Source organism: Ranitomeya variabilis, chromosome 3, assembly GCF_051348905.1.
Source record: "Ranitomeya variabilis isolate aRanVar5 chromosome 3, aRanVar5.hap1, whole genome shotgun sequence".
In the NCBI taxonomy this organism is placed as follows: domain Eukaryota; kingdom Metazoa; phylum Chordata; class Amphibia; order Anura; family Dendrobatidae; genus Ranitomeya; species Ranitomeya variabilis.
In genome coordinates, this window is record NC_135234.1 from 463,135,963 (window position 1) to 463,157,319 (window position 21,357).

The following is a 21,357-nucleotide window of genomic DNA, read 5'->3' on the forward strand; positions in this document are numbered from 1 at the left end:
ACAACCTTTCTGCCCTTTACAGCACATAAAAGTGTCACCGTTCTGTTGATGGGTGTCCTGGGACCTGGGGCTCCTACCCTTTCCCCAATGCTATAGGTGCCAGAGTTCGCACTGCTCCCTGAATTACTTCTGATGGTGAAGACACCAGGGACTCTTACCTTGCCTTAGGGTACCGTCACACGGTACAATTTTCGTCGCTACGACGGCACGATCCGTGACGTCACAGCGTCGTATGAGTATCGCTCCAGCGTCGTAGACTGCGGTCACACTTTGCAATCACGGCGCTGGAGCGATGCCGAGGTTCGCTGGTAACCAGGGTAAACATCGGGTTACTAAGCGCAGGGCCGCGCTTAGTAACCCGATGTTTACCGTGGTTACCAGCGTAAAAGTAAAAAAAACCAAACAGTACATACTCACCATCTGATGTCCGTCAGGTCCCTTGCCGTCTGCTTCCTGCTCTGACTGAGTGCAGCCGTACAGTGAGAGCAGAGCGCAGCAGTGACGTCACCGCTGTGATCTGCTCTCACTTTCCGGCCGGCAGACAGACAGAGCGGGAAGCAGACGGCAAGGGACCTGACGGACATCAGATGGTGAGTATGTATGGTTTTTTTTTTTTTACTTTTACGCTGGTAACCAGGGTAAACATCGGGTTACTAAGCGCGGCCCTGCGCTTAGTTACCCGATGTTTACCCTGGTTACCAGCGAACGCATCGCTGGATCGCTGTCACACACAACGATCCAGCGATGACAGCGGGAGATCCAGCGACGAAAGAAAGTTTCAAACGATGTGCTACGACGTACGATTCTCAGCAGGGTGTCTGATCGCAGTAGCGTGTCAGACACTGCGAGATCGTAACGATATCGCTAGAACGTCATGAATCGTGCCGTCGTAGCGATAAAAATGCCACTGTGTGACGGTACCCTTAGCTCCTGAATCTGTCCTCAGTCTGTACCCTTCCCCCACCCAGGGAAGAGTGGAATAGTAGTGTACCATAGTACACCAACCAGACTAACAAGATAATACGAACAGGGCTAACAAAAATTATCAAACATACAAATATATTCACACACATAGCAGAGGAATGCGTCGGAGAGTGAAGGATGGGGTTAAATCAAAATAGGAGAAGAAAGGGAATTATCACACACTCAAAACTTAGCAACAGTCACAGATAAATCCAAACACCTTCTCCAATAATTACCAACAACCTCCAGGAATGCAGCATATGGTATGGGAGTAGCTAACAGTGCACAGCTGAGAACCTTAATGCTCCAGGAGCTCTCGACTGAGCAGATTAACCCCTGCACTACTAAAATAAATTTAGACCGTTTAATATGAAGGTGAACTGCTTCAAATCAATGCAGGAGTAGGAGAAATCAGACGCTGCGGTCTTCTGGCTCCTCTCTGTTGCAGTAAACCTGAGACAGTACCCCCTTTCTACGAGGGAGCTTTGGAACTTCAGAACCAGGTTTATCAGTGTGTGCCATGTGAAAAGACCAGATCAGCCTGGCCGCATGGAAATCAGATGCTGGTATCCACATCCTCTCTTCAGGACCGTATTCTTTCCCGAGTACCAGACACTAAAGCGACCAAGGAACTAAGCAAGAATCAACAAACTTGGCTATTCCAAATTTCCATGCACAATGATTGGAGATGGTGGTAGCAGTGATGGTACAGAGGATGAAACATATTTTTTGAGTAGAGATTGATGAAGCGCATTATGGATTCTAAAAGTGAGCAGCAAAGCAAGGGAGAATGCTACCGGATTGATGATGGCCACAATCTTATAAGGACAGATTAACCTGGGACCCAGTTTCCATGAGGGAACCTTCCAGGGCTGTATTTGCCACTAGGCACGTGAGGGCACGTGCCTAGGTTGGGGACAATGCAGGGGGCGGCACCTGAGCAAGGTTTGTTTTTTTTTTAAAAAAAAAAGCTGGGTCACCTCCCGACCGACCCCACCCCAATGCCCCCCCTCACCCCCCTCTGGCTGCCCGCCTCCCACCCACCCTCCTTGAAGACGATACTCACCCTGCTCCAGCGATGCCTGGTCTCGGCATCTGGAGCTCGTCCTTAATGAGCGGTCACGTGGTACCGCTCATTAAGGTCATGAATATGCGCATATTCATGACCTTAATGAGCGGTATCACCTGACCGCTCACTCAGGAAGAAGGTGCAGCACTGGGAGTCAGGACAGCCAGAGGGACGTCGCGGCCGCGCGGTGAGGAACAGGTGAGTATGAGGGATGGGGGGACAGGGGAGGGGGGATGAAGAAGGATGGTAAGCCGCGCCATTCAAGATGGGGGTGGAGAGATGAGCGATGCATACGGGGGGTGGAATATGAGCCATGCATACAGGGGGGGTGGAATATGAGCCATGCATACGGGGGGGTGAATATGAGCCATGTATACAGGGGGGGTGAATATGTGCCATGCATACAGGAGGGGGGTGAATATTGAGGACAACCACACTAAGTCACCGACACACACGTCCGGAACCACCAAACTTCTCCGATCAGCCACACTTTAATATTTGGACTTCATCTTCCTCAAATTATCAATAACCCCTTGCCACACAGATGCAATAGATGATGAAAATTGTTCTTCAGGTATTCCAGAAAAACAATTAAATGAGCTGAACTGAAGATGAAACCCATATGCTTGGAAAACAGGGGAGTTACCAGTAGACTCATGACAACGATTATTTACCGCAAATTAAGCTAGAGGTAAGTAGGTAACCGAATCCTCCTGTTTCTCAGACACAAAACACCTAACATAAGTCTCAAGATTCTGGTTAACTGATTCAGTTTACCTTTTAGACTGCAGATGAAATGCTGAAGCGAGCTACAGGTTGATCAATAAACAAATGCAAAACACCCTACCAAAATGTGGAAATAAACACCACCCCCCGGTTGGACGAAAAATCGGTAGGGATCCCAGGTAATTTTACAATCTCAATTATGAAAATTTTCACCAAGATCTTGGCGTTAGGTAAAGCGGGTAGCGCAATAAAATGTGACATTTTACTGAATCTGTACACCATGACCAAAACTACAGTATTACCTGCCGACATGGGTAGATCAGTGATAAAATCGACCAATAAATGAGTCCAAGGTCTACTGGTTAATAAATGAGTCCAAGGTCTACTGGGAATCGCCAATGGTTGGAGAGACCCAGATGGACGAGTATGAGAGGTTTTAGAACGTGCACAGTGCAGTTGGCTACATACTCCCTGACATTCTGATGTACCACTGACCACCAAAAACACAGAGTAAGAAGATCTGTGGTGGCTTTATTACCAGGATGTCTAGCCAAGACAGAATCATGATGTTCACTAAGAACTCTAGGATGGATATTCACAGGCACAAACAGTTTGCCTAACGGACAGGCTGCAGATGTGTCCCCCTGAGCATCAATAACCTCTTTTTCAAGATCGGAGAATATAGACACAGATAAGGCATACACCTTAATGTTCTTGTTCTCCCGGCCTACATGTGACAAAAAAGTTTAACCTGGTGAAGAACAATATTCATTTTGCTTGTCGAGGCGTTAGACGTTTCACAGACTCTAGATATATGAGATTCTTATGATTCGTGATTACCATAACTGGATGAACTGCCCCCTCCAGAAAATGACGCCACTCTTCAAAGGCCAACTTAACTGCCAAAAGTTCCCTGTTACCAATATTATTAATTCCCTACGCAGATGACAGTTTTTTAGAAAGGTATGCACATGGATGCCACCCTGAAACAATACAGCACCCTGAAACAATACAGCCCCCAATCCCAAAAAAGGCTGAGTGACATCAGGCTGTATGAGAATCAGCGCAGATGCAAAACAATCCTTCAAGGTATCAAATGCCTTCCCAGCCATACTGGACCACTTGGAAAAGTCTTTCCCTTTCCTGATCATATCCAATAGAGATTTGGCCACTACCAAAAAGGTTTTGATAAACTTACAGTAGCAGTTCGCGAAACCGAAAAATCTTTGTAACGCTTTTAAATCCTCAGGATGATTCTAATCCCGTACCATCCGGACTTTCGCCGGATCCATGAGAAAACCAGTGGATGATAGCATATCCTAGAAAAGGGATCTCCTCAACCAAGAACATAGATTTCTCTGGTTTTACAAATAATTTATTGTCTCTGAGCATCTGTAAGACCTGCCTGAGATATACCTGAAGTGACTCAAGGTCAGGTGAATAAATTAATATGTCATCAATACAGATTACAACAAATCTACCTACCAGTTGACTAAAGACGTCATTTACAAAGTACTGAAAGATGGTGGGAACATTCATCAACCCAAATGGCATCACAAGGTTCTCATAGTGTCCCTCAACTGTATTGAAAGCTGTAAAAAACTGTATATGTGCATCCAGATCTACTCTTTTGTGCAGGGCTACTCACAAAATTCACCATTTTGACATGTGGTCTTCTTATATGTTTGTCAGTTTGGTGCATTAGCTCCAGGCCTAGCAGACAGCCGCGAGCTACAATTCTTGGGACTCCCGAGCTACAGATTTGGGACCCCTGCTCAAGACAGTAAGATACTGGCTATTGTGGATATACTATATCAGGCCTGAATAATTATAGCTTCATATTGGAAATATGAAGAATATAGCTTCATATTGGCAAAATCCTCTTGTTGGAGAGCAGTAACGTAGCTACCGGGGGGCACAGGGGGCCATTGCCCCTGGCCCGGTGCTCAGAGGGTGCCCACTCGGAGCTACGCTATTGTAACTGGATACAGTTACCTTCTGCTGCAGAGCAGGGAGAATCGATCTCCCTGCTCTGCCTCCAGCTATGGGGCCCCTGAGCAGGCCGGGGGGCCCGGTGCCAGTAGTGGGCCCCCCGTCCATCACCGCACTGATGAGGGAAGGAGCGCTGCGCTCCTTCTACCATCATCCCCCTGTCAGCGTCTGGAACAAGGAGGAAGAGAGGTGAGTATTTATTTATTGTTTTTTTTAATGGGGGCTGCCTTATACTTCAGGATCTGCCTATAAGGGTGCTGCTAAAATTTCTGGATCTGCCTATAGGGGGGCTGCCTTATACTTCAGGATCTGCCCATAGGGGGCTGCCTTATACTTCAGGACCTGCCTAAAAGGGTGCTGCCTTAAACTTCAGGATCTGCCTATAGGGGGGCTGCCTTATACTTCAGGATCTGCCTATAGGGGGGCTGGCTTATACTTCAGGATCTGCCTATAGGGGGGCTGCCTTATACATCAGGATCTGCCTATAGGGCTGCTGCCTTATACTTCAGGATCTGCCTAAGGGGGCTGACTTATACTTCAGGATCTGCCTATAGGGTGGCTGCCTTATACTTCAGGATCTGCCTATGAGGGGCTGTCTTATACTTCAGGATCTGCCTACAGGGGTGCTGCCTTATACTTCAGGATCTGCCTATGAGGGGGCATCCTTATGCTTCAGGATCTGCCTATAGGGGGCTGCCTTATACTTCATGATCTGCCTATAGGGGGCTGCCTTATACTTCAGAATCTGCCTAAAGCGGGGCTGCCTTATACTTCAGAATCTGCCTATAGGGGGGCTGGCTTATACTTCAGGATCTGCCCATAGGGGGCTGCCTTATACTTCAGAATCTGCCTATAGGAGGGCTGCCTTATACTTCAGGATCTGCCTATAGGGGGGCTGCCTCATACTTCAGGATCTGCCTATAGGGGGCTGCCTTATACTTCAGGATCTGCCTATAGGGGGGCTGCCTTATACTTCAGGATCTGCCTATATGGGTGCTGCCGTATACTTCAGAATCTGCCTATAGGGGTACTGCCTTTTACTATAGGGTCTGCCTATGAGGTGCTGTCTTATACTACAGGGTCTGCCTATGGGGTGCTGCCTTATACTACATGGCCTGCCTATATGGGTGCTGCCTTATACTTCAGAATCTGCCTATGGGGTGCTGCCTTTTACTAGAGTCTGCCTATGGAGTGTTGCCTTATACTACAGGGTCTGCCTATGGGGTGCTGCCTTTTACTAGAGTCTGCCTATGCGGGGCTGCCTTATTCTACATGGTCTGCCTATATGGGTGCTGCCTTATACTTCAGAATCTGCCTATGGGGTGCTGCCTTATACTACAGGATCTGCCTATGGGGTGCTGCCTTATACTACAGGGTCTGCCTATGGGGTGCTGTCTTATACTACTGGGTCTACCTACGGGGTGCTGTCTTATACTACAGGGTCTGCCTATGGGGGTGCTGTCTTGTGCTATAGATTAGGCCTATGGGGAGTGTATTATACTATATGGAGTTTTATGGGGAGTGTATTATAGTATAGGGAGTCCTATGGGGAGTGCATTTTACTATATAGAGGCTTATGGGGAGTGCATTATACTATATGGAGACCTATGGGGAGTGCATTATGCTATATTTAGGATGATCTGGTGCATTATACTATATGGAGGCCATCTAGTGGGCCATCATACAGTGCGGAGATTACAGTGAAGGGGCCATCATACAGTGTTGGAGCCATCAAACAGTTTGGGGGCTACTAAGGGGTCAGTATACTGTGTGGATGGTACTATACAGTGTGGGGGCATTGTACTGTATAGGGGAGCTGGACAGGGGGGCAAACTCGGGACATTATTAAATGTAAAGTGGGCACTTCTTGTTATAGGGGATCTCAGGTTACTATCAAAGGGGCACACATGGCAATATTACATTCTAGGGAGCAAAATGTGGGCACTGTTTTCTAGGGCACTTGCACCCGGCATTACTATATTCACCAAATTGTAATGAAGGTTACCTGGTTAGGGGCCCACTCAGAAGCTTCGCCCCCCTGAACCAAAACCCTAGCTACTCCTCTGCTGGAGAGGTAATAACAGGGTTGAACAACACTATCCGCGTTGAGAAATATGTTTACAAAAATGGGGGACATATCAGAAATTTGAAGATATATGGGCACTCTGTCTGGATAGACCTTATCTAGCCCACCTCACTTTAAGCTAATTGCACACGTTGCAGAATTGCTGCGGAAATTTCCGCGGCAATTCTGGAACTCCTGCCGTGGGTATATCGCATGCAGAATTGGCATGCATATTTCTAGCATTTTGCAAGCATAATTAGCTTGCAGAATGCTAGCGTTTTCCAAGCGATCTGTAGCATCGCTTGGAAAACTGATTTATAGGTTGGTCACACTTGCCAAACATAGTGTTTGACAAGTGTGACCAACTTTTTACTATTGATGCTGCCTATGCAGCATCAATAGTAGAAAGATATAATGTTAAAAATAATAAAAAATAAAAAAAATGGTTATACTCACCTTCTGATGGCCCCTGATTTCCTCAGCGGTGCACGCGGCGGCTTCCGTTCCTATAGCTGCTTTGTGTTCAGGACCTGTGGTGACGTCACGGTCACGTGACCGCGACGTCATCGCAGGTCCTTCACACAAAGCATCCATGGGAACGGAAGCGGCCGCGTGCACCACTGAGAGGCGGGAAGACTCCGGGGGCCATCAGAAGGTGAGTATATCACTATTTTTTATTTTCATTTTTTTTTTTTACCAATTATATGGTGCCCAGTCCGTGGAGGAAAGTCTCCTCTCCTTCACCCTGGGTACCAACCGCACATGATCTGCTTACTTCCCGCATGGTGGGCATAGCCTCATGCGGGAAGTAAGCAGATCAATGCATTCCTAGGTGTGTGGAATCCCCGCGATTCCACAAATTTAATGAACAAGCTGCTTTTTTTTCTGGAAAGCGTTTCCGCTCAGGAAAACAACGCAGCATGTGCACAAAAAATGCGGATTGCTTTCTATTAAATAGGATGCTTAATGTGAGCATTTTTTTCGCGGTTTTATAGCAAAAAACCGTGAAAAAACCGTGAAAAAAAGCGACGTGTGCACACAGCCTCAAGTGGTCTAGAATACTCTTACAAATGTTTTGAACTATTAGCAGAATGAGTTAATGATCTGTGACTCTCTTCACAAAAACATATCTATATATATAATCGTCTAAGGGGTACTTACGTCTGTCTGTCTGTCACGGAAATCCCTCGTCGCTGATTGGTCGTGGCTGGCAGGCTCTCCGTCAGTGCCACCTCCATACTCCCCTCCAGTCAGCGCTCACACAGAGTTAATGGCTGCATTACACCGCGTTATGCCACGGTGTAACGCAGTCCGTTAACGCTGCTATTAACCCTTTGTGACTAACTTTTTACTATTGATGCTGCCTGGCTGTGCAGCATCAATAGTAAAAAGATCTAATATTAAAAATAATTAAAAAAAAAAAAATCATTATATACTCACCTTCCGGCACATTTCTCGCTCCTCGCTACGCTCTGGGCCATGCATTGCAGTCTCGCGAGATGATGACATAGCGGTCTCGCGAGACCCCTACGTCATCATCTCGCGAGACCGCAATGCATTCTTGGGACTGGAGCGTCGTGAGGAGCATCGCTAAATGCCTCGCCTGGATCCAGGGGCCAACGGAAGGTGAGTATATAGCTATTTTTTATTTTAATTCTTTTTTTTAACAGGGATATGGTGCCCACATTGCTATATACTACATGGGCTGTGATATATACTACGTGGGCTGTGCAATATACTATGTGGGCTGTGTTATATACTACGTCTCTGTGCTATATACTACGTGGGCTGTGCTATATACTACATCGCTGTGCTGTGTTATATACTGCGTGAGCTGTGTTATATACTGCGTCTCTGCTATATACTACGTGGGCTGTGCAATATATTATGTGGCTGGGCAATATACTACGTGACTGTTTTATATATACTGCGTGAGCTGTGCTATATACTACGTGAGCTGTGTTATACACTATGTGAGTTGTGCTATATACTATGTGTTATATACTGCATGAGCTGTGCTATATACTACGTGAGCTGTGCTATATACTACGTGGCTGTGTTATATACTACGTGGGCTGTGCTATATACTACGTAGCTGTGCAATATACATGGCTGGGCAATATGCTACGTGGCTGTGCTATATACTACGTGGCTGTGTTATATACTATGTGGGCTGTGTTATATACTACATGGCCTGTGTTATATACTATGTGGGCTGTGTTATATACTACATGGGCTGTGATATATACTGCGTGGGCTGTGTTATACACTGCGTGGGTTGTGCTATATACTATGTGGGCTGCTATACACTGTGTGGGCTGTTATATACTACGTGGGCTGCGTTATACACTGCATGGGCTGTGCTATATACTGCATGGGCTGTGCTATATACTACGTGAGCTGTGCTATATACTACGTGGGCTGTGCTATATACTACTTGGCTGTGCTATATGCTACGTGGCTGTGCTATATGCTACGTGGCTGTGCTATATGCTATGTGGGCTGTGCTATATGCTACATGGCTGTGTTATATGCTACGTGGCTGTGTTATATGCTACGTGGGCTGTGCTATATGCTACGTGGGCTGTGCTATATGCTACGTGGGCTGTGTTATCTACTATGTGGCCTGTGCTATATGCTCTGTGGGCTGTGTTTTATGCTACTTGGGCTGTGTTATATTCTACTTGGCTGTGGTATATTTCTCTGCTGTATCTGTGCATCATGAATTGTGGTATGTGTTAAAGAGGGGGCCCACTGAGACTCTTTCGCCCGGGACCCTCAAAAATCTGGAGCCGGTCCTGGCTTCACTGATTGGTCACGCCCGGCCGACCGCAAACAATCAGCGACAGGCGCAGTCCGGCCACGAATTGGCACGGAATTTGAACCACGCTTCATTAATTGGTTGCGTCCGGCCGGCCGAATCCTGTGTATAAATTGCATTATTCTGAAAACTTCATAAATAAACTACATACATATTCTAGAATACCCAATGCGTTAGAATTGGGCCACCATCTAGTATTATCATAAGCGCCTTTACTGTTTATATAGTATGACAGAGTCACTGGCATAGTGTATGAAGGGAGATTGTCACGCGTATACTACAGTCAGTGATGTAGAACCAGATTGTTTTGCTTCCAGCATGCTAACTGCTGAGAGGGCTAATGTTAAAGTCACAATCGGCTGGATTTATGTGAGCACCCACTTGCAGAGCTGACACCGAAATGTGTACTAATATAGAAACAGACGTCAGATAGATAATAAAAATATGACGACTCAATCATAAATTATTGAAAATAGGAGAAAATTAGTCAAAATTAGCCCAAATTAATATACAAAGGTTTATAATTTATTAAATTTAGACAATAGTGACTAAATCATACATTTAGCATACAATAAATAATAATACATAGGATTGTGCAAAGTGATCAATCCCTAGGTGCAACCAAAGAACCAGGTATACAGACGGGACACAGGTATATCCAATCACAATCAGGGTTACCCAGTATTTTCCCCTAAACCATAAGGCTCGTATCAGATACGAGCCTTATGGTTTAGGGGAAAATACTGGGTAACCCTGATTGTGATTGGATATACCTGTGTCCCGTCTGTATACCTGGTTCTTTGGTTGCACCTAGGGATTGATCACTTTGCACAATCCTATGTATTATTATTTATTGTATGCTAAATGTATGATTTAGTCACTATTGTCTAAATTTAATAAATTATAAACCTTTGTATATTAATTTGGGCTAATTTTGACTCATTTTCTCCTATTTTCAACGAAATGTGTACTAGCAGGACCTGCGGTGATGTCACAATCATGTGATCATCACATGGTCCGGGTTAAATACCTGGACATGTGAGACAGTCTGTTTGGTGTTTTTGGAGAGGAAGCAATCCCACGTGTCTCCTGAAGGAGCAGAAGACATTGCCAGGTGTCTGCAGGTGGAACCTGCCGTGAAAGGACTCTGATGAACTTTGTTTGTTTCGTTTTCCGTTAAGCCAGAAAGGCTGTGCTGTTGTTTTCCTGAACCCTGCATTAACCCCTTAGTGACAGAGCCAATTTGGTACTTAATGACCGAGCCAATTTTTACAATTCTGACCAGTGTCACTTTAAGAGGTTATAACTCTGGAACGCTTTATCGGATCCCACTGATTCTGAGATTGTTTTTTCGTGACATATTGTACTTCAAGTTAGTGGTAACATTTCTTCGATATTACTTGCGATTATTTATGAAAAAAATGGAAATATGGCGAAAATTTTTAAAATTTTGCAATTTTCAAACTTTGTATTTTTATGCCCTTAAATCAGAGAGATATGTCACAAAAAATAGTTAATAAATAACATTTCCCACATATCTACTTTACATTAGCACAATTTTGGAAACAATTTTTTTTTTTTGTTAGGGAGTTATAAGGGTTAAAAGTTGACCAGCAATTTCTCATTTTTACAACACCATTTTTTTTTAGGGACCACATCTCATTTGAAGTCATTTTGAGGGGTCTATATGATAGAAAATAACCAAGTGTGACACCATTCTAACAACTGCACCCCTCAAGCTGCTCAAAACCACATTCAAGAAGTTTATTAACCCTTTACGTACTTCACAGGAACTGAGACAATGTGGAAGAAAAAAATGAACATTTAACTTTTTTTTGCAAACATTTTACTTCAGAACCATTTTTTTTAATTTTCACAAGTGTAAAAAGAGAAATTTAACCACAAATTTTGTTGTGCAATTTTTCCTGAGTACGCCGATACCCCATATGTGGAGGTAAACCACTGTTTGGGCGCACCGCAGAGCTTGGAAGTGAAGGAGCACCGTTTGACTGTTTCAATGCAGAATTGGCTGGAATTGAGATCAGACGCCATGTCGCGTTTCGGGAGCCCCTAATGTGCCTAAACAGTGGAAACCCCCCACAAGTGATACCATTTTGGAAACTAGACCCCTTAAGGAACTTATCTAGATATTCGGTGAGCACTTTGAACCCCCAAGTGCTTCACAGAAGTTTATAACGTAAAGCCGTGAAAATAAAAAATTGCATTTTTTCTACAAAAATGATCTTTTTGCCCCCAAATTTTTATTTTCACAAGGGTAACAGGAGAAATTAGACCACAAAAGTTGTTGTGCAATTTCTCCTGAGTACGTCAATACCCCATATGTGGGGGTAAACCACTGTTTGGGCGCACCGCAGAGCTTGGAAGAGAAGGAGTGTCGTTTTACTTTTTCAATGTAGAATTGGCTGGAATTGAGATCGGACGCCATGTCACGTTTGGAGAGCCGCTGATGTGCCTAAACAGTGGAGACCCCCCACAAATGACACCATTTTGGAAACTAGACCCCTTAAGGAACTTATCTAGATGTGTGGTGAGCACTTTAAACCCCCAGGTGCTTCACAGAAGTTTATAACGTAGAGCCGTGAAAATAAAAAAATCGCATTTTTTCTACAAAAATGATCTTTTTGCCTCCAAATTTTTATTTTACCAAGGGTAACAGGAGAAAATGGACACCAGAAGTTGTTGTACAATTTGTCTTGAGTACGCCGACACCCCGTATGTGGGGGTAAACCACTGTTTGGGTGCATGGCTGAGCTCGGAAGCAAAGGAGCGCCATTTGACTTTTCAATGCAAAATTGACTGGAATTGAGATCGGACGCCATGTCGCGTTTGGAGAGCCCCTGATGTGCCTAAACAGTAGAAACCCCCCAAAAGTGACCCCATTTTGGAAACTAGACCCCCCATGGAACTTATCTAGATGTGTAGTGAGAACTTTGAATGCCCAAGTGCATCACAGAAGTTTATAATGCAGAGTCGTGAAAATAAAAAATATTTTTTTTTTAACAATAAAGATTTTTTAGCCCCCAAGTTTTTATTTTCACAAGGGTAACAAGAGAAATTGGACCCCAAAAGTTGTTGTCCAATTTGTCCTGAGTATGCTGGTACCCCATATGTGGGGGTAAACAACTGCTTGGGCGCACGGCAGAGCTCGGAAGGGAAGGAGCGCCATTTTGGAATGCAGACTTTGATAGAATTGTCTGCGGGCGTTATGTTGCGTTTGCAGACCCCTAATGTACCTAAACAGTAGAAACTCCCAACAAGTGACCCCATTTTGGAAAATAGACCCCCCCAAGGAACTTATCTAGATATGTGGTGAGAACTTTGAATGCCCAAGTGCTTCACAGAAGTTTATAATGCATAGTAGTGAAAATAAAAAATATTTTTTTTTCCCACAAAAGATTTTTTTAGCCCCCAAATTTTTATTTTCACAAGGGTAACAAGAGAAATTGGACCCCAAATGTTGTTGTCCAATTTGTCCTGAGTATGCTGGTACCCAATATGTGGGGGTAAACCACTGTTTGGGCGCACGGCAGAGTTCGGAAGAGAAGGAGCGCCATTTTGGAATGCAGATTTTGATAGAATTGTCTGCGGGCGTTATGTTGCGTTTGCAGACCCCTAATGTACCTAAACAGTAGAAACTCCCAACAAGTGACCCCATTTTGGAAAATAGACCCCCCATGGAACTTATCTAGATATGTGTTGAGAACTTTGAATGCCCAAGTGCTTCACAGAAGTTTATAATGCATAGTAGTGAAAATTAAAAAATATTTTTTTTCCCACAAAAAAGATTTTTAGCCCCCAAGTTTTTATTTTCACAAGGGTAACAGGAGAAATTGGACCCCAATCGTTGTTGTCCAATTTGTCCTGAGTATGCTGGTACCCACTATGTGGGGGTAAACCACTGTTTGGGCGCACGGCAGAGCTCGGAAGAGGAGTGCCATTTTGGAATTCAGACTTTGAGAGAATTGTCTGTGGGTGTTATGTTGCGTTTACAGAGCCCCTGATGTACCTAAACAGTAGAAACCCCCCACAAGTGACCAAATTTTGGAAACTAGACCCCCTAAGGAACTTATCTAGATATGTGGTGAGAACTTTGAATGCTCAAGTGCTTCACAGAAGTTTATAATGCAGAGTAGTGAAAATAAAAAATAATTTTTTTTCCCACAAAAGATTTTTTTAGCCCCCAAGTTTTTATTTTCACAAGGATAACAGGAGAAATTGGACCCCAAAAGTTGTTGTCCAATTTATCCCGAGTACGCTGATGCCCCATATGTGGGGGTAAACCACTGTTTGGGCGCACGGCAGAGCTCAGAAGGGAGGGAGCACCATTTGACTTTTTTAGCGCAAAATTGGCTGTTGTGTTTGGAGACCCCCCTGATGTACCTAAACAGTGGAAACCCCCAAATTATAACTCCAACCCTAACTCCAACACACCCCTAACCCTAATCTTAACCCGATCCATAATCCTAATCACAACCCTAACGATAATCACAACCCTAACCCCAAAACAGCCCTAATCTCAACCCTAACCATAACCCTAATCAAAACCCTAAATCCAACACACCCCTAACCCTAATCCCAAACGTAACCCTAATCCCAACCCTAATCCAAACCCTAATCCCAACTCTAACCCTAACTTTAGCCCCAACCCTAACCCTAACTTTAGCCCCAACCCTAACCATAACTTTAGCCCCGTCGTCACAAAAAAAGTTCAATGTAACGTTTTTTTTGTACGTCGCGTCCGCCATTTCCGCGCATGCGTGGCCGTAACTCTGCCCCCTCCTCCCCAGGACATAGACTGGGCAGCGGATGCGTTGAAAAACTGCATCCGCTGCCCACGTTGTGCACAATTTTCACAACGTGCGTCGGTACGTCGGGCCGACGCATTGCGACCGCCCCGTACCGACGCAAGTGTGATAGAAGCCTAAGGCTACTTTCACACTAGCGTCGTACTCGGCCCATCGCAGTGTGCCGGGCCGACGTACCGACGCTAGCGTTGTAAGCGCCACACAACGGGTGCAGCGGATGCTGTTTTTTCAACGCATCCGCTGCCCCATTGTGAGGGGAGGCGGGGGCGGAGTTCCGGCCGCGCATGCGCGGTCGGAAATGGCGGACACGTCGCACAAAAAAGTTACATGTAGCTTTTTTTGTGCCGACGGTCCGCCAAAGCACGACGCATCCGTTGCACGACGGATGCGACGTGGCAATCCGTCGCAATGCGTCGCTAATGCAAGCCAATGGAGAAAAAACGCATCCTGCAAGCACTTTTGCAGGATGCGTTTTTTCTCCGACGCATTGCGACGGAGGCCAAAAAACGCTAGTGTGAAAGTAGCCTAACCCTAGCCCTAACCCTAACCCTAAATTTAGCCCCAACCCTAGCCCTAACCCTAACCCTAACTCTAGCCCTAACCCTAACCCTAACTCTAACCCTAACTCTAACCCTAACCCTAACCCTAACTCTAACCCTAACTCTAACCCTAACCCTAACCCTAACCCTAATTTTAGCCCCAACTCGTCTTCTCCTGCCGGCCGGCAGATGGCAGCAGATGGCGGGCGCACTGCGCATGCGCGTGCCATAAGGAAAAAGCCGGCTGGCAGGAGAAGACAGAAGAGGACCCAGGGACACCGGGTGAGTATGTTAGGGTCCCCGAATCCCCCTATTTCTCTGTCCTCTGATGTGTGATCACATCAGAGGACAGAGAAATACAGATCGCTTTTTTTTTTTTTTGCGGTCGCCGGTAACCTGTTAATTACCGGCGATCGCAAAACAGGGGTCGGTGCAAACCGACCCCGATCATGTTCTTTGGGGTCTCGGCTACCCCCGGCAGCCGAGACCCCAAAGAACATCCGGGTGCCGGGCGGCGGGCGCACTGCGCGTGCGCCCGCCATTTTTTCCCGGAAAAAAGATGGCGGCGCCCATGGGGACCCACGAGGAGCACCGGGGGAGGTAGGTAAGTATCGGGGGGCTATTGGGGGCCATCGGGGACCCTATTTCTCTGTCCTCCGATGTGCGATCACATCGGAGGACAGAGAAATTAAACGGCACATCGCGTTTTTTTTTTTTTTGTTGCGACCGCCGGTAAACGGTTAATTACCGGCGATCGCAACTCGGGGGTCGGTAAAAAACCCCCGAATCATGTTCTCTGGGGTCTCGGCTACCCTCGGCAACCGAGACCCCAGAGAAAATCCGACTCTGGGGGGCGCTATTCACTTTTTCCACAGCGCCATTAATTAATGGCGCTGTGGTTTAAGTACCCTTAGCGGCCGCCGTTAAAAGGCGTATCGGCGGTCGTTAAGGGGTTAATCTATTCTGACTTTAATAAACCAGCAGGTGTTTCACAATCAAAGTTTTCCTGTGTCTACCTGAAGAAGAAGCTAAGCGTGTCGACCCCTTACACGTGGTGTTTCGGATCACAGAGACTGAGGACAACTGCATGTCCTGGGTGAAATCCGCCATTCAGAGTGAGACGTCTGATAGTATGGAGGACCTTGTAAAGCATCTCATCCATGTACAACAGCAACATCAGTTCACAGGTGTACAACAGTGAAAGGCGCAGCCGGAGATGAATAAGCTGTTAGTGTAACACCCCAGGTTCCTGGTTGTTACAGTGGCATTGCTTTCCTCATGGGGAGAGTGATGTCACGCTTGGAAGCGAGGAAGGATCCCTTTATCAGGTATTCAGCACATACAACACTGTTCTGACTCCAGGCCAGAAGGGGGAGCTCTGAACCCAGTTTCAGGGGAGCTTCCCTAGATATAGATATATATTCTGGTCTGGAGGAGGAGTTAGTTAGTCTGTGAGAGAAGAGTGGAGTGAGATGAAGCACACAGAGAGATCTGAGAGGAGAACTGGGGCCTTGCAGTCACATGAGGTGCTGCAGTTCCTGAGAAGAGCAAAGAGATAGCAGAGCAGTCTGTAAAGTCTCTGCAGGACAGCATAGAGGGTGGCAGGACTCTATGTCCCTCCTTTATTTAGCACATTAGCACTTTTTCTCCTAACACAAGCAAGTCCCCTGATGATATAGCTTGGAAGAAATGCACCGGGACGACAATATAGGGAGAGTGCAGGGCATGTGTGTGCAGGGGTAGTTGTGGACTGCCCTTGTAAGGGCAGGAGCTTTGGGGATAGCCTATTGGTAGCCCTATAGGGATTGACATAGGGATTGTCATCTCTCCATTTCCCGGATTACCGCCTGAACAGGGAATATCCGGTGCTCCGATGCCCATGGAATTGGTGAGACTGTTCCGTTTTTCATTTCTTTCAACTTGTGAACAGGCTCACATTATTTGCTATGATTGATGGTAACCAATCGTTGTCCTCATATGCGACTATGTGTATGTAAATTGATGCTGCTTTACAGGAGTGGTTTGTTTACAGTTTTTCATGAATATCATACCATAGTTATATTGATTCCGTAAGCACTTATATAGTCGGAATCTTTTTAATCCTATAGAGGTTTATTAGTCTCTATGACCATTACGCTATATGGTTGAGACGCTACCTCAGTTTGTGTTTTCACTTGGGTGACTGCTTCTTTTATGTTTCTTTGAATTATTAAAAGTTATGTTTTATTATATCCATTTTTGCTTTATAATGACTAATTGTTAGTGGTATCATCTGTGTGACTTACATTCAAAATACAGATATTGCTTTGCTCTCAGTCTGTAAAGAGACTGAGAGGGGAAGTGAAGCGCAGGAGAGTGAAGAGCTGGACAGAGAAGCTGCGACTGAGCTTCCTCCACGCTGAGCGCAGATACCGGTAGCCGGAATACCGAAGTTGTGGGGGTAACATTATGCCCAACGACAGAAGCCGGCGGAACAGCTGGACTTCAAGTCACCTATCCACCATTGACACCCGAGGACACAGTAGCAAATAGAGCCCTGGTCGTGATAGAGATCCTGTAAAAAGGCTCGAGTTACCTGTCGTATGGGTAGTGTCCTACCAAAAAAGGGGGACAGAGAGAAAACATGAGGACCTTGTGTGAGGCCTAAGGCAGAAAGTGACTACACCACAGTGCTAGAGGGAAGGTTTCCAACCCCACCTGGAAAGGGGGATTCCAGATTCGCCATACCAGTACCTGTGATCCGGTACCCTGGACTGTGGATGCCTGAACCCTTCAGTAAAGAGGTAAAGAGACTGCAACCCTGTGTTTTCCGTTTCTTTCTACACCACCTACCATCTGTCCCTACTTCACCGGGAGCCCTGGGGACCCAGCTTCACCTATGGGAAGCCATACCATCCCAGGTGCCAAAATATCACCCCAGTGGACCCCTTTAAGCAGCGTCGGTCATTCCTGACCGAATACCACAGGTGGTGTCACGAACAAACTTTATTCAAACCCCTTCAAGACCATCCCCTTTAACATGGGCGCCCAGGGCAATGGACCAGTTCACCACCGCCGTGACACATCCCTTTAAGTGCCGGACCAGGTACCGAGTACCCCACGGCCCTTTCGGGCATTCCATTAGCACAGCAGCTTCAACACCAGCTTCAGCAGCAGCAACAGCAGCAGGAGGCCCTGACATGGCAAATGGTCTCCTCTCCGTCTCCAGGTGATCATGCGTACGTCCGTAAGACCGTAAGATGAGCTATGCAGAAAATGACCCCGGGGGATGATGCCAAAGCCTTTTTGACTGTGTTCGAGCAGAGCGTGAGGGCAGTGGTGCTGGCCCCCCATTTCACTGGGGAACCCCAAAAGGCGTATTACGACCTATCCCTCAGGATACCTAAGATTATGGCAAATTAAGAACTGAAATTCTGGCATGCCTGGGAGTGACAATGTCTGTAAAGGCTCAGTGAGTCCACCGCTGGGCATATGCTGGTGACAAACCCCCACGCTCCCAGGTGTTTGATCTGTTGCACCTGGTTCAAAAGTGACTGCAGCCAGAGATTTCCACTCTGGCCCAAATGGTTGAAAGTGTGGTGATGGACAGATTCTTCCACTCCCTTTCCAGGCCAATATAGACCTGGGTTGTCCAGGGCAACCCCCAGAATGCAGATGACTTGGTCGGCCTGGTTGAGAGATGCCAAGTTGTGGAGAAATCCCTTGGGAAACCAGACCTTGCTACTTCCCAGTACTGGGATACCTGTTGTGAATTCTGCTCTTGGGCTCCCTCCGGTGGTTGTAAGTGGTACTGCTGCTCCTTTGGATATCAGCAGTCACCAGGTGCTTTCACTTACTACCAATTCTGACTGGGCTATTTAATCTGGCTAGATCCTTTAGTCAGTGCCAGTTGTCCATGGTTTTTGGAGGATTCACATCTCTGCTTGGTTTCTCCTGCTATACTGTCCAAATCATCAAAGATAAGTCCTGGCTTTGTTTTTGCAGTCCACATGCTGTGGACCTTATAGCTCAGTGCATTTCTATGTTTTTTTCCTGTCCAGCTTTGTCTGTGTAAGGATTTATTCAGCCAAGCTGGTAGCTCTGGAGATGCAGAGTTACCCTCCATGCCTTTAGCTAAGTGTGGAGATTTTTGTATTCTCTGTGGTGGATATTTGCAGTATTTTAATACTGACCCCACAGTACTCTGTCCTGTCCTTTTCTGTTTAGCTAGCGTGGCCTCCTTTGCTAAATTCTGTTTTCAGTCTGCGTATGTAATTTCCCTCTCCTCTCACAGTCAATATTTGTGGGGGGCTGTCTATCCTTTGGGGATTTTCTCTGAGGCAAGATAGTTTTCCCGTTTCTTTCTTTAGGGGTAATTAGTCCTCAGGCTGTGACGAGGTGTCTAGGGAGTGACAGGAACATCCCACGGCTACTTCTAGTTGCGGTGTTAAGTTCAGGGTCTGCGGTCAGTATAGGTACCACCTTCTCCAGAGCACGTCTCATGCTGCTCCTAGGCCACCAGATCATAACAGTACAACTGGCCCACAAAGAGTTAAATGCATCCCAAAAGAAGGGAAGAAAAGTGCTGAGCCATTTTTTTTTCTGTAGTCTATTTTGTCTTCTCTTCCCTCTTAATCTCTGGGTGGTTCAGGAGTTTGGTGCTGGCATGGATGTTCAGGGATTGGCTTCTCATGTGGATCAACTTGCTGCAAGAGTACAGGGTATTTCCGATTATATTGTCCAGACTCCGGTTTTGGAGCCTAGAATTCCAATTCCTGATTTGTTTTTTGGGGACAGGTCCAAGTTTTTGAGCTTTAAAAATAACTGCAAACTGTTTTTTGCTCTGAAACCTTGTTCCTCTGGTGATCCCATTCAGCAAGTTAAAATTGTCATCTCTTTGCTGCGTGGTGATCCTCAGGATTGGGCATTTTCCCTGGAATCTGGGAATCCGGCCTTGCTTAATATAGACACCTTTTTTCAGGCGCTAGGGTTATTGTATGATGAACCTAATTCAGTGGATCATGCAGAAAGGACCTTGTTGACCCTATGTCAGGGTCAAGAAGCGGCAGAATTATACTGCCAGAAATTTAGAAAATGGTCTGTGCGCACGAAATGGAATGAGGATGCTTTGGCGGCAATTTTCAGAAAGGGTCTTTCTGAATCCATTAAAGATGTTATGGTGCGGTTCCCCACGCCTGCTGGTCTGAGTGATTCTATGTCTCTGGCCATTCAGATTGATCGGCGCTTGCGCGAGCGCAGAGTTGTGCACACGATGGCATTGTCCTCTGAGCGGAGTCCTGAGCCTATGCAGTGTGATAGGATTTTGTCTAGAGCTGAACAACAAGGATTCAGACGTCAGAATAGGTTGTGTTTTTACTGCGGCGATTCTGCTCATGTTATTTCCGATTGTCCTAAGCATACCAGGAGACTCACTAGCTCTGTTACCATCAGTACTGTACAGCCTAAATTTCTGTTGTCTGTGACCTTGATCTGCTCATTGTCGTCATTTTCTGTCATGGCATTTGTGGATTCAGGCTCAGCTTTGAACTTGATGGACTTAGAATTTGCCAAGCGTTGTGGTTTCCCCTTGCAGCCTTTGCAGAATCCTATTCCTTTAAGGGGCATCGATGCTACACCTTTGGCTAAAAATAAACCTCAGTTCTGGACACAGCTGACCATGTGCATGGCGTCAGCACATCAGGAAGATTGTCGTTTTCTGGTGTTGCATAATTTGCATGATTCTATTGTACTGGGTTTTCCATGGTTACAGGTACATAACCCGGTGCTGGATTGGAAATCTATGTCTGTGACTAGTTGGGGTTGTCAGGGGGTTTATAATGATGTTCCTTTGATGTCAATTTCCTCCTCCCTGTCTTCTGAAATTCCTGAGTTTTTGTCAGATTTCCAGGATGTATTTGATGAGCCCAAATCCAGTTCCCTTCCGCCGCATAGGGACTGCGATTGTGCTATTGACTTGATTCCAGGCTGTAAGTTCCCTAAGGGCCGACTCTTCAACCTTTTTGTGCCAGAACATACCGCCATGCGGAGTTATGTTAAGGAATCCTTGGAGAAAGGGCATATTCGGCCATCTTCTTCACCTTTGGGAGCGGGTTTTTTTTTGTTGCCAAGAAGGATGGCTCCTTGAGACCCTGTGTTGTGAATTCCGTTCTCGGACTCCCTCCTGTGGTCAGACTCATGAATGGTACTTTGGTGAGTTCTGTTCTTGGACTCCCTCTGGTGGCCTTGAGTGGAACTGCTGGTCCTTGAGGTTGGCTTTCTCAGCTGCCCTCGTTTATTTCTATGCTGGCTTCCCTATTTAACTCCACTCAGATCGTTACTTCATGCCAGCTGTCAATGTCTCAGTATTGGTTCAGATC

General features: G+C 46.0%; 1 protein-coding gene across 1 annotated transcript in view; it reads right to left on the minus strand.

Moving 5' to 3' along the window:
- The window catches only part of LOC143816365 (interleukin-1 receptor-like 1), a 153,000-nt gene that overhangs the window by 76,348 nt on the left and 55,295 nt on the right, over positions 1-21,357 (minus strand). The window lies entirely within an intron of this gene.